The sequence below is a fragment of the Tachypleus tridentatus genome, chromosome 4 (genome assembly GCF_004210375.1).
Source record: "Tachypleus tridentatus isolate NWPU-2018 chromosome 4, ASM421037v1, whole genome shotgun sequence".
NCBI classification, from domain to species: domain Eukaryota; kingdom Metazoa; phylum Arthropoda; class Merostomata; order Xiphosura; family Limulidae; genus Tachypleus; species Tachypleus tridentatus.
In genome coordinates this window covers 104,355,256-104,368,093 of record NC_134828.1, presented here as the reverse complement: position 1 = coordinate 104,368,093, position 12,838 = coordinate 104,355,256, and the positions used below count along the sequence as shown (strand labels likewise).

Here is a 12,838-nt window from a genome sequence, read left to right as displayed (position 1 = left end):
TGTTTGTTTTTGTATCTGTGTTTGCTCACAATCCACGTGGTAGTAAGTGTGTTCGCTGTATCTAGCGTTGTGTTTTGTTTTTTATCTGTGCAAAGCTACTTAAAGGGATATCTGGACAGTATAGTACTCTGTTCACTGCGGGGAATCGAACGCCGGATTTTTCTTCAATAAGTCTTAAGTCTGTAAACTTACTGCTGACCCACAGTTTTTTGTATTAATATTAATACCAACTGGTGATCTTGAACCAAGATCTTTACTATATATTTCTTATTTAGGAACGAGGTAAAACTGGCTAAGTTCAAATAAAACCAGTAAATGTATTTTTATGACAAACTACACATTCATGATTGACATCAGGATTATGCTCTAAAGCATCTAAGAAGACAAGTTGACGTTTTCGATGTTCTGTAATAAACTTTATATTATCTTGTCGACAACTGAATCACAAGAAAGAACTGATTTACATACTCGAAATAATCAGATGACAAAAGTACGGTAACGTACTTGAGATGGTACATAAAGTTTAAAGCTTGAAGGACTGTCCTTCAGCCATTATTTGTCATGGTAACAAGGAAGCAAGTTGACAAATGACGGTTCTAATCTCGAATCCACCGTGGTATTATCAATTTGGTCATAAATATTACAGTCAGAAGGAGAATTTGCGTATTAAATAAGTTTAATGCTCACGCATTTTTGAAAGATATAACTACTGTTTCATTGAACTACTTTAGAGGGCGTAGTTACAAGTTCGTGTTTGTGTGTTAGCCTAAAGCTGCGTGACCTTTCTGCCGCGCACTCGCCTCTGGAAATTAACGTTGTAAAGCCATAAAAAAAACTAACTCGCGTTTATTAACAGCATTTTTTTTTCGAGACAGTTGTTAAGTTGTTCTAGCCTAAACAGCTCCATTTCGTAATCTTCGACATTTAAGCTTTGAAGTTTACCTCTCACTAAAGCATATCTTGTTAAGCCTTGAAAAGGAATGCTTAGTTATTTTAATGTTTCAACGCTACGTGGTTATTCGATATTATTTGGGAGTATTGTTATTAAGTTTTGATAAAAGGAAGCTACTTACATAGAGCAGAAATAAATATTAGCTGATTTAATAAGCCGTTAAAATTAGAAGTATCTGATGTGATTATAACAAACCTTTAATAATTGAAATACATCGGTATTTTAAGTTGGGTACCTTAACTGTTAGCATAATTTTTCGGCCGTAATCCCAATAATATCTCGTTGAATTTCATCAGATCAGGATATTTAGACCAGTCCTAATTTCTTATTACATATACTGAGCTAACAATGCAACATAATCTTCATTAAAAAAACAATATATAGTAATGAAACTAAGATTGTGTTGTTTCTTTAAACGTAAATTAAATTATGATCTGTATCTTCGGAATGTACCTTTATTACGTTAGTAATGAATAAAGTTATATTCTGGAGATATAGGTCGTGAATTGACTTACATTTATGGAAACATCTCACAATAAACTCCAACCTGTCTTAAACAACGTTAAGAACAATAGTATTATGTTGTACTGTTCGCTACATTAGTAAATCTGTGTGGTTCGCAATACAGTTGCAAAGGGATATTACACGTATATCCAACAGGTCGAACACTCGGTTAACAAAATTTTTATTGTGATTTCTTTCTAACTCCTCCGTCAAACCAAACATGCTCGCCCTTTCAGCCGCTGGTACGTTATAATGTGACGGTTAATCCCACTATTTGTTGGTAAAAGAGCAGCCCAAGAGTTGGCGGTGGGTGGTGATGACTACTTGCTTTTCCTCTAGTTTTACACTGCTAAATTAGGAACGGCTAACACAGATAGTCCTGCGCGAAATTCAAAAACCAAACCAAAACCAGTCCTTCTAATTTGCGGATTGAAAGACACTCAGATCTTCCTCAATAAATGATTTGCACTAATAATTATAGACGTGTGGGTTTCAACACTAAATTCAGTTTGTTTGAAGGTGTTTAGTCGATGGGTTTTCTGGTCCGTTAAAAGAAAGAAAGTTTTATTTTACACAATCCTGATGGAATTCATTTTTCCAGGTGTTATATATTTTGTGTTTTATGGGTATCTTGCATTACTGAGCAACTTCTTTCCTGGGGAAAGTAATTATTTTCTTCGATGATTAAATTTTTTATTTATCGATGAAAACAGAGTTCTTCTGCGTCAGTTTAAACATAATGTAACACTTAATAAATTAGAATAACCTGACAAATTTCTTTGTATTGCTTGGAACCGTGAACCACATTGGGCTTTCTCTGGATTGAGGAAAATATTTTGTCTAATTTTATCATTGTGTATCATTGGAAGACATTTAAAAACAATGTGAAATTATTCATCTGTGTTTACGTACAGAAATGTTTTAGTATAAGACTTAGGTATACTCTCTAGGTTAGGGGTGGGAGACATGGATAAAATAGTAGAGGAGTTTCAGGATAACTACTCTGTGATGGAGACATGGATAAAATATGTAGAGGAGTTTCAGGATAACTACTCTTGATGGAGACATGGATAAAGTATCTAGAGGAGTTTCAGGATAACTACTCTGTGATGGAGACATGGATAAAGTATCTAGAGGAGTTTCAGGATAACTACTCTGTGATGGAGACACGGATAAAGTATCTAGGGAGTAACTACTCTGTGAGGATAACTACTCTGTGATGGAGACACGGATAAAGTATCTAGGGGAGTTTCAGGATAACTACTCTGTGATGGAGACATGGATAAGGTATCTAGGGGAGTTTTAGGATAACTACTCTGTGATGGAGACACGGATAAAGTATCTAGTGGAGTTTCAGGATAACTACTCTGTGATGAAGACACAGATAAAGTATCTAGTGGAGTTTCAGGATAACTACTCTGTGATGGAGACACGGATAAAGTATCTAGGGGAGTTTCAGGATAACTACTCTGTGATGGAGACACAGATAAAGTATCTAGAGGAGTTTCAGGATAACTACTCTGTGATGGAGACATGGATAAAGTATCTAGAGGAGTTTCAGGATCACTACTCTGTGATGGAGACATGGATAAAGTATCTAGAGGAGTTTCAGGATAACTACTCTGTGATGGAGACATGGATAAAATATGTAGAGGAGTTTCAGGATAACTACTCTGTTATGGAGACACGGATAAAGTATCTAGAGGAGTTTCAGGATAACTACTCTTGATGGAGACATGGATAAAGTATCTAGAGGAGTTTCAGGATAACTACTCTGTGATGGAGACACGGATAAAGTATCTAGAGGAGTTTCAGGATAACTACTCTGTGATGGAGACACGGATAAAGTATCTAGGGAGTTTCAGGATAACTACTCTGTGATGGAGACACGGATAAAGTATCTAGGGAGTTTCAGGATAACTACTCTGTGATGGAGACACGGATAAAGTATCTAGGGAGTTTCAGGATAACTACTCTGTGATGGAGACACGGATAAAGTATCTAGGGGAGTTTCAGGATAACTACTCTGTGATGGAGACACGGATAAAGTATCTAGGGGAGTTTCAGGATAACTACTCTGTGATGGAGACACGGATAAAGTATCTAGGGGAGTTTCAGGATAACTACTCTGTGATGGAGACACGGATAAAGTATCTAGTGGAGTTTCAGGATAACTACTCTGTGATGGAGACACGGATAAAGTATCTAGGGGAGTTTCAGGATAACTACTCTGTGATGGAGACACAGATAAAGTATCTAGAGGAGTTTCAGGATAACTACTCTGTGATGGAGACATGGATAAAGTATCTAGAGGAGTTTCATAATAATATCTATTTATTAAACGTGTGTAGGTTATTTACCTGAAGTGTTAGTAAGATGTGTTTTGTTTTTGAAAGAATAATTTCGTTAAATACACACAGATGGGTATGGAACTGATACTGACCGAGAACACTAATCCCAGAGCTTATAGTATAAAATGAAAGTTATCAAGACGGTCGTATTATTGCTATGGTGCTGAGATCTCATTAAGTTAAAAAGAGTGACAAATGAGGAGACCTTTAGATATCGACTGGTTAGTTAATTTCTAGTACATTTGAGTTTGCAGAACGATGTTTGTTTAACTTAACAGCCAGAGGTTATGTCTGTGGTTTAAACACTACGTGAAACACGTGTTTACAATACGTTGGTTTTGTGATGATTTATAAAACTAATAATAGTGTTTGTTATCTTTAAATACACAGAGGTGCTTACTTAGAGTTGTTTTTTTTTCTACCCCTCCGTAGATTTCAATACATGATAAACACTAAAAGTGGATTTTCTTCACCTTTTTTATTTGTGACTCGTTAAGCCACTCGAACTTGTCTGTCGTCTTTTGAGTGTTCAACCTGCTCCATGCTAGACAAAAAAAAATGAACGCCATCAGACACAGCTGTCAAAGAACGACCACTTAACCCTCCTACTGCTGTCAAGGCACCCAATTTGTGTGTCCCGTTTTTTATCTTAGTTGTGGCGATACTTGTATTGCCCGAACAGCTGGTTCGCTTGTGTGGATGATCTGTGGTTATTATAGAACCGTTATATTTATATATACATAGAGATCTGCACGTAAACATTTGGGTTCTATCTATAAATATTCTGCCCCAGTTAGAACCTTGTTTAATATGATTGTGTGCAGAGTTAAATAAAACTATGCGTTGGTAAATGGTTTGGGATGTAAGTGGGAATCATGGGCCAGTGATTAACATGCCTTCTCTAATCTGTGGGTTTCACGTTCATGCCTCTTTATCCCCCAAAACGTGCTTTCCACATCTTGGAGCTGTGGGTGCGTTGTGTTATGGTCATATCTTACTTTGCGGTCAGACAGCTGTAACCAGGGTTGGTGGTAGGCGCTATTAACTAGCTGCCTCTCCTCTGTTGTGTCGGTTCCACCAACTCTTGTGTCATAATTTTCAGACCTGTTTCAGATTAAACTTTAGTGCAAAACAAATTTCGATCTCGAAATGTGAAACAAGTTATGGATATTATTGGCAACGTTTCATTATTTGACATATTTGTTGTTATACATCTTCATGAGGACTGAAATGTGATAAACATTGTTCATACAATAAACAGGTTTTAAACATTCATAGAAGATGTACTTAGTGACAATTTCACTAGTCAACAATATAAACATTGAAACATGAGAAACTATGTTCATACAATAAATGGGTTTTAAACTTTCATGTAGGATGTGGTTAGTGACATTTTTACTGGTCATCACTGTTCACATTTCATCACACCACTGGGTGAAATCTTATGATCTATATTCAAGGTAGTTTATGTGTGTACTTTGTTTTGTTTTTGTGCTATAATTCCTTTTTGTAGAATTTTGACGATTATTTATGTAGTTTATTGTATTATAAAAGTGTTTTCCAATCACGAAAGTTTACCTTTCGGAAATAGCAAAATATGTATTTCCAGAATATTCTTGAGACACCTACATTCAATACAGGTCGGAATAAATAAAAATGTTTTTGAAACAAACGATCTGTTCTGTGATCTTCACAAAAATGTTTCGCTCACGTCCTTTATCAACAGTTCGAAATCTCGGTCTGTAAACTTCAAACGAATGCCACTCCTCTTCTATTAGTCTTGCTGTTGCTATGGCAACAAGAGCACGCGAATGAGAGCTACAAGCATCCTTTTATGCTGCTATACAATTAGTGATATTTTGACAAGGCTTGTCTGCTTTCGGACCATGCTGTCACCTAGCAACCAGAACAGAAATAGAGCTCATTTCTAATTTTCTTTCTTTCTTTTTTCTCCTCTTCAGCTTTTCAAGTTGTGGACTACAACGTTCGTGTTCTCCAGACAACAGCAGTTCACCGTGCAGCCTGTTCCCCTGGTCCTTGTGGAGGTAAGGACTTCTAGCTTTTATCTTGCAATCTTTGAAAAGGAATCTTTTGTTACAATTCTTTACTTATCTCCCAGACTAAAGTTAATGTTGTTTACCTACTAGGCCTTAGATTATACTTTGTGCGCGAAAGCTCTCGAGTTTATTAATTTGAAGACGTCTCTCGAAACGCTGTTTACTTGTTTCTTTGAGCATCTGAATAGTAATTTGCATAAGCGACACGTTTATTGTTTAAGAAGCGCGTGTTGTTATACATAGATGTTTTATAATTTGTTAAAAAATGTTTATTACATTTCTTGACAAGAATCAACCTATGTTAATAAAAGATATATATTTGGAATAATGTAGAAAAATTGAGTAGGATAAAAAAATCACACGTTTACGTACAGTGATCAATAAATGTTTGAAAACGGTCACTGTATAGCATATTAAACGAAAAAATAAAATAGCATTTTTCTTACAACAATTAAAATATTAGATGAGTTTTTACTTGTATAAAGTACGTATTTTTAGTCGCGGCGTAGTAGTTCATAGAATGTTTCTGAGTTTGTTTTTTTCAAATATAAACTTTTAGCTCATAGCTCCATCACCTCTTGACTGATTTGAAATCGTTATAGTTTTTGCTCTGGAGGTCAAACCCTTTCGATTGATGTATTTGACCATGCCCAGGGTCTCGTATATTTATGTACTCTAATCCTACCTAAAATAATTTCAGTTTGAGGATAGACTAGTGGAAATCCTGATGAATAATGAAATCGAATCAGGTATAAGCGCGCCCCAGTGGCATAAAAATGTAGCTGACAAAAAGGAGTAAAAAGTTTCATAAATTAATTTACTCTAATTCTGCTTTAAAATGTTTCAAGTACCGCGGCTGTTGAGGGATCCCTATTGTTTACATTTTCTTGAGTCTGTTTGAATGATACACGTTTAATACAACGAGTTTTCGAAGAGAAACATTATTTAAAATGTTGTTATAGAATCAATGACACTGGTAGGTGTACATCCAGAAAATTACCGTTTCACCATTCGCGCACGCACGCGTACGCGATGCCTTATGTTTATTTTATGAGTATCATTTCGCCAGTAATATTCTGTTATTGGTAGCTAGCTCCCTTTATTTGGAAAGTACGTGCATTTGTTTGTGTGGGTTATGGAGGCTGGAAATTAACGACGTTCTCAAATTCTTGTCGGGATAAATTGTTTAGTTAGCTAACCTGGAATATTATGGATTTTAGATTTTATAATTGTTTTCTGACATTGAGATTTGATAAGCATTGCAATGTTTTCATAGACTGGATATGGCTTAAGAGCTAGCGTCCCAAGACTACTAATCCGAGGGTTCATGGTTGCCACAAAAGGCTCTCCATATCTTGGAACTATGGGCGCGCTGTAATAGTGACCGTCAAAGTCCACTCTTTGTTCAGACAAGAGTAGCCTAAGAGTCAGCAGTGAGTGCTGTTCAATAGCTGCCTGCCCTGTAGTCTGCCATTGTGATATTAGAAACAACTATATACAGATAATTATTCTTATTTATCTTTGTGGCCTTCAGTGGTTCACCGATAAGTCGGAAGGTTTATAATGCTTAAAACTGGGTTTCGATACCCGTAAGAAGCACAGCATAGTTAGTTAGTCTATTATGCGGTTTTGTGTTTAGCTACGAACGCAGTTGCTTTTGCGCGAAAAATTCTTAAAACGAACAAACGTTTGATTTTATGAAGTATTTAAACAACTGTTGTCAGCCATTTTTGGACGTTACAATCCGTAAATGGTGACAAAGATGTCTAAGCCAGTTTAGCAGAAATCGACTGATTCTGATACTTAAATGACTTTTGTTTCAACAATTTAAAAAAAATAGTATTATGAAAACTCTTAAGTAAGAAGATTAAACCACTGTCCATAAGAAGATATGGATTGAATTTTCCAAGAGTTCCTATGTTCCAATACATTTTTGTTCAGATTGAAACGACAATGTAATTTTATGACCTCTTCCATTTTTAAAACATAATTCAAAATTATAAAATCTTCATTTTCAACCACTACGTGCACACTAAAATCGCCTATAAATCAAGAAGACATATCCCCCCCGTAATTAGAAATTTAATAAATTTTAATTGCAATTGCTGAGGTTTCTGCGTAATAAAAGTGGACATGAGAAGGAAGAAGTAAACGTGACCAGCCGACCCCCCTTGTGTTTTATAAAAGACATCAAACTAATATTTCTGAATGTATAAAATTGAAATATTCTTACTGGAAGTACATTAAGCTCTATGTATTCAAACTTAAAAGCCTCGTGTAAACAAATATCCGAGAAATCTTTGTCTATGCATAAATGTAGTAAGTGATAGATATCAGATACATAATGACATAACTTTTTGAACCGTCTAAGTTTTAGTCGAAAGAAAAATATAATAATTTATTGTACTTTGCAATAGGCCCGGCATGGTCAGGTGGTTAAGGTACTCGACTCGTAATCTGAGGGTCGCGGATTCGAATCCCCGTCACACCAAACGTGCTCGCCCGTTTTAGCCGCGTGGGCGTTATAATGTGCCCGTCAATCCCACTATTCGTTGGTAAAAGAGTAGCCCAGGAGTTGGCGATGGTTGGAGGTGGTGATGATTAACTACCTTCCCTTTAGTCTTACACTGTTAAATTAGGGACGACTAGCGCGGATAACCCTCGAGTAGCTTTGCGCGAAATTTAAAAAAAAAAAGACAAACTTTGTAATGTGTGTGTGTGTGCACAGATAAAGAGTATTTGTTTTTGAATGAAGTACAATTTCTGATTTTAAAAAAATCGATTTTTGTTCGTAGCTTGAGGCTAGTAAAATGTTTAGTATTATCATTTCCACATACATATCTAACTACGGGCACGAAAACGAAAGTGTACATTGAAAGGTTACATTAGTTTTGTTCTATGAATTACAAGTATATTACATTTTTTTCTTTTATTTGCTCGTGGCAGTTTTCATCACACTATGGAGTAACTATAACAAAAAATTACATTCCTCAAACCAAGCAACCCTGAAAGCTGACGTTTGAACGCTTTGAGAGGATTACCATGGAGATGATGGTCCTCTTATGTGGCAATAATTTGCTGTCACTTAGAAAAAGTGTAAGTAACTACAGTAACCTTCTGAGAAGAAGGTTCTTTACTGACATAAAGGTGTGATCGAACTTAATGTGAATATATTCGTGTTATTGTGATTAAAGTGGAATTCTTAACACTTACCCTTTTTCCCAGTCACAATATTTCCACAAAATACCAATCATTGAATAAAACCGGTTAAAAATTGTTGTCAGTAATAAAATTGAAATTTCTTTCAGACCCGTATTTTTGCGCGTTTTTGTTTGTTAGTAGAAATAAAAAATTCTAAAAAATTGAGATTGAAAATAAATACGAATGCGAAAAAAACTCACATGGAAGTTGGTTAAAAAAGAATTCGGATGTATTTTACGCTACATCCCGACTTTAAATAATAAAACAATAGAAGAACTTGGGTCAGTTATTTCAGGCCCGGCATGGCCAGGTGGTTAAAGCACACGACTCGTAATCCAGAGATCGCTGGTTCGGATCCCCGTCACATCAAACATGCTCACTCTTTCAGCCGTGGGGGCGTTATAATGTTACGGCCAATCCGTTGGTAAAAGGGTAGTCCTAGAGTTGGCGGTGGGTGGTGATGACTAGCCGTCTTCTCTTTAGTCTTACACTGCAAAATTAGCAGATAGCCCTCATGCAGCTTTGCGCGAAATTCAAAAACAAACAAACCAACAGTTATTTCTTTTTTTTATAATTTGGAATTTGTTTCGCTTCAAATTGTACGACCTCTCACTCTCTGTGTATTTATGCGCAAGTAGAAATATAATTCTTTCTAATTTGTTATTCGCCATTCAGCAATCAATGCGCTACTTATAGTAAAGTGTATCTTTCATTTTAATAACCTATACTTTTTCTGTTTGAACTTACATAACTTCTTTCCGTTAGCTCAAGTGGAAGTTTGATTGTTGTTGCCATAGTAAAATATTATCTTGTGACCGGATAAAACATGCAGCTATGAAAACGGAAAACGTATGAATTTAAAAACACCGACGTCGCAGATCATATTGTTCGATAAACCGTTTTTAACTATAGATTTGATACACTTAAAAATGTAGGTATATTTAGACGAGGAAGACTTAAGACTGAAATCATAATTTGACTGCCAGCAACCACAGATTTTAAACAATTGTTTGGCAACTTTCCACAAGTGGAGTTTAAATTAAGCCATGTTGAAAATGGGGTAACTTACGACCTTAAAAATAACGAGTGAAGAGAAAGCTATCACGAGAGGGCAGCATCACAGCCCAATTAACCTTTGTGAATGCTGTTCACAAGTATTGTAATTAGGAATTTGTGGTCAATGATTCGGTTATTAGTCAGGCTGAGGACTGATGATACTCAGGAATAATTAAAAACCAAAACTTATAAATTCTTAAAACACCCTTTTCATGCATATACCATTAATAGTGATATTTGCGTTTGGAAAGAGCATTGCAATGTATCCAGTGGATGAAAATATGTTTTACTTTGTCGACAAACACCTGTTTAATTTGGCCTGAAAATTTATATCTTTATACAGTCAAAATGTGTTATTCGATTTGCACATGATTTATGTGTGCTGTTGTAAGAATTATTTTGCTGTTTCGACGAATTTTGCACATGCTTAACCGCACGGGATAGACTGTCTTCATATCGACTTAAGATGTGTTCATTTGCTAATCTGATATTTTAATAGGTTCTTTTCATTTTTATTTCTACAATGAAAGTACAGATTGTCAGTGCCGTTCAAGTGTTAAAACCAGGTATACACAAAGGTAAATTATTATATATCATTTGAGTGTGAACTTTAAACGGAGCCTTATGGACACATATTTGGTTTGTACGCAGCATAGTCTTCATACAGATGTGGAAAGTCACTCTCTACACAGTGTGGCCTTTAGGACCCACCATTCCACTGTATGTATACACCTTACCAACTTAGACCACAACTTGAGTGATAGTTGTTGTGCAGACAGTAAAGAATAGGTATGATGGGAATACATCCTTCGGCTCATCGATTGTCACAAAGCTTGGTTTAGACTGTTATTGAAATTAACCACAGTTGACAGGAACGATATTGGTCACTCGTACACTTCGTATTGTATTTCTACAGGCTTTATTTGCTGATCGAACGTAATTTTGGTATTAGGCCTAGCTGGTTTTGTATTTCCAGGATTTATTGGGCCCAGCTAATTTCGTATTGCTAGGATTGTGATTGATCGAGAAAAAGCCTTAGACAAGTCTCGTGAGACGTTGGGTATGTCAAAACCTTAGCCCAGCATGCGATGGGACGTGATTTCCCATAACATTTTCTGACGTAACAGGCGTATGCCTCCAGATTCAGCTTGACTCCAAGTGTCTTAGTGGCAAGCCTAAAGTCTTGCAACGCTAAAAACCGTGTTTCGATACCATTATTGGACGTAGCACAAATAATCAATTGCATAACTTCGCTATCAACTTTAAGCAAGCCAAGTTCAGCCAGGTGTTAACTCTTGACATCTTGAATTTGATGGGACTCGTGATACAAGGTGTGATTGTATTAAAACCGGATAATTGTACAAAGTCGGAATTGCATAAGGCTCATTGATCGTTGATGGAATACTTTAGACAAGATCATGGAGTTACATAAGATTTACAGGTCTGTTTGTTTGTTTGTTTTGGAATTTCGCACAAAGTTACTCGAGGGCTATCTGTGCTATCCGTCCCTAATTTAGCAGTGTAAGACTAGAGGGAAGGCAGCTAGTCATCACCACCCACCGCCAACTCTTGGGCTACTCTTTTACCAACGAAAAGTGGGATTGACCGTCACATTATACGCCCTCACGGCTGGGAGGGCGAGCATGTTTAGCGCGACGCGGGCGCGAACCGGATTACGAGTCGCACGCCTTACGCGCTCGGCCATGCCAGGCCCTACAGGTCATTGACGAAGTTGTTTAGGCAAGGTTATGGAGTTACTTAACATTTACAGATCGTTTATGGAGTATTTAGCTAAAATGACGGTGTTGTGTGAGGTTCATTGAACGTTGATGGAGTACTTTAGCCAAGATCATGGAGTTGCATAAGATTTACAGATCATTGATGGAGTGGTTTAGCGCTTCAGAATGGCTATGAATACTTTATTGTTTTTAATATTTTTAGAAGCTAATTGGACTTGCCCAGATTTATTGAAAATTGTTTTAAATTCCATGATGAATAGGTGCATTTATTGAGTTGTACGCCCTTAGAAGGAGAGGTGGGGATAATGATTATCATCATGTTTCAATCGACATCCAACTTGGGTGTATTATATTTTCAGAAACTTAAGTTTCTTCTGGTGCACTCCAACTTTGTAGCAATGTTTCGACTGAAGTATAACGTAATTTACAAGAGTGTTGAGCGAATATGTTGAGATTCTGTGCTGGTGAGTGAACAACAGACTGGTTGTGGAACGGTTGTCTTGATTATGACATCGAGTGTTTGTATTCTCGAAACTAAGAAGGTTTCGGGATGATTGCAAACAGGCATCTGGCTGCTCCTGTGAAGCAAGAAGTGATAAAATATTCCATCATTTTCACTCATGCTATCGCACTCTGTTCTGATGTGATTTAGTTACTGCGGTACAACTGAGCAGGCCACCCGACTGGTGTTATGTTTGGTCCTGTGAGTTTCCTGAATTCTGTCTTTTGTCAGTAGAAGATAAAACACTGGGTAGAATACTCTTCTTGTGTAGTATTACTCTTTATAGTTGTGAAACTATGACATGATCTCGTACATTGTAAAGTTATAATACAAAACACGTGGTATTATTACCTGGTGTCCAGTAAAATAACTGCACTTTTCAGTTATTTACTTTTTCGCATCTCTAGCTCGGTATATAATACGTATATTGTTACAGTGTTTCATAAGAAGAACAAAATCGCAGATAACAGACGAAA

General features: G+C 36.4%; 1 protein-coding gene across 8 annotated transcripts in view; it reads left to right on the top strand.

Moving 5' to 3' along the window:
* The window catches only part of LOC143249816 (poly(rC)-binding protein 3-like), a 199,763-nt gene that overhangs the window by 37,142 nt on the left and 149,783 nt on the right, over positions 1 to 12,838 (top strand). For 7 of the 8 annotated variants that reach the window (XR_013027955.1, XR_013027957.1, XR_013027956.1 and 4 more), the window contains exon 2: positions 5,769 to 5,852. The exons of the other annotated variant lie outside the window; for it this stretch is intronic. The gene's annotated coding sequence lies outside the window, so the exon portion shown is untranslated. The remainder of the gene's footprint in view (positions 1 to 5,768; positions 5,853 to 12,838) is intronic. 8 annotated transcript variants of the gene reach the window in all.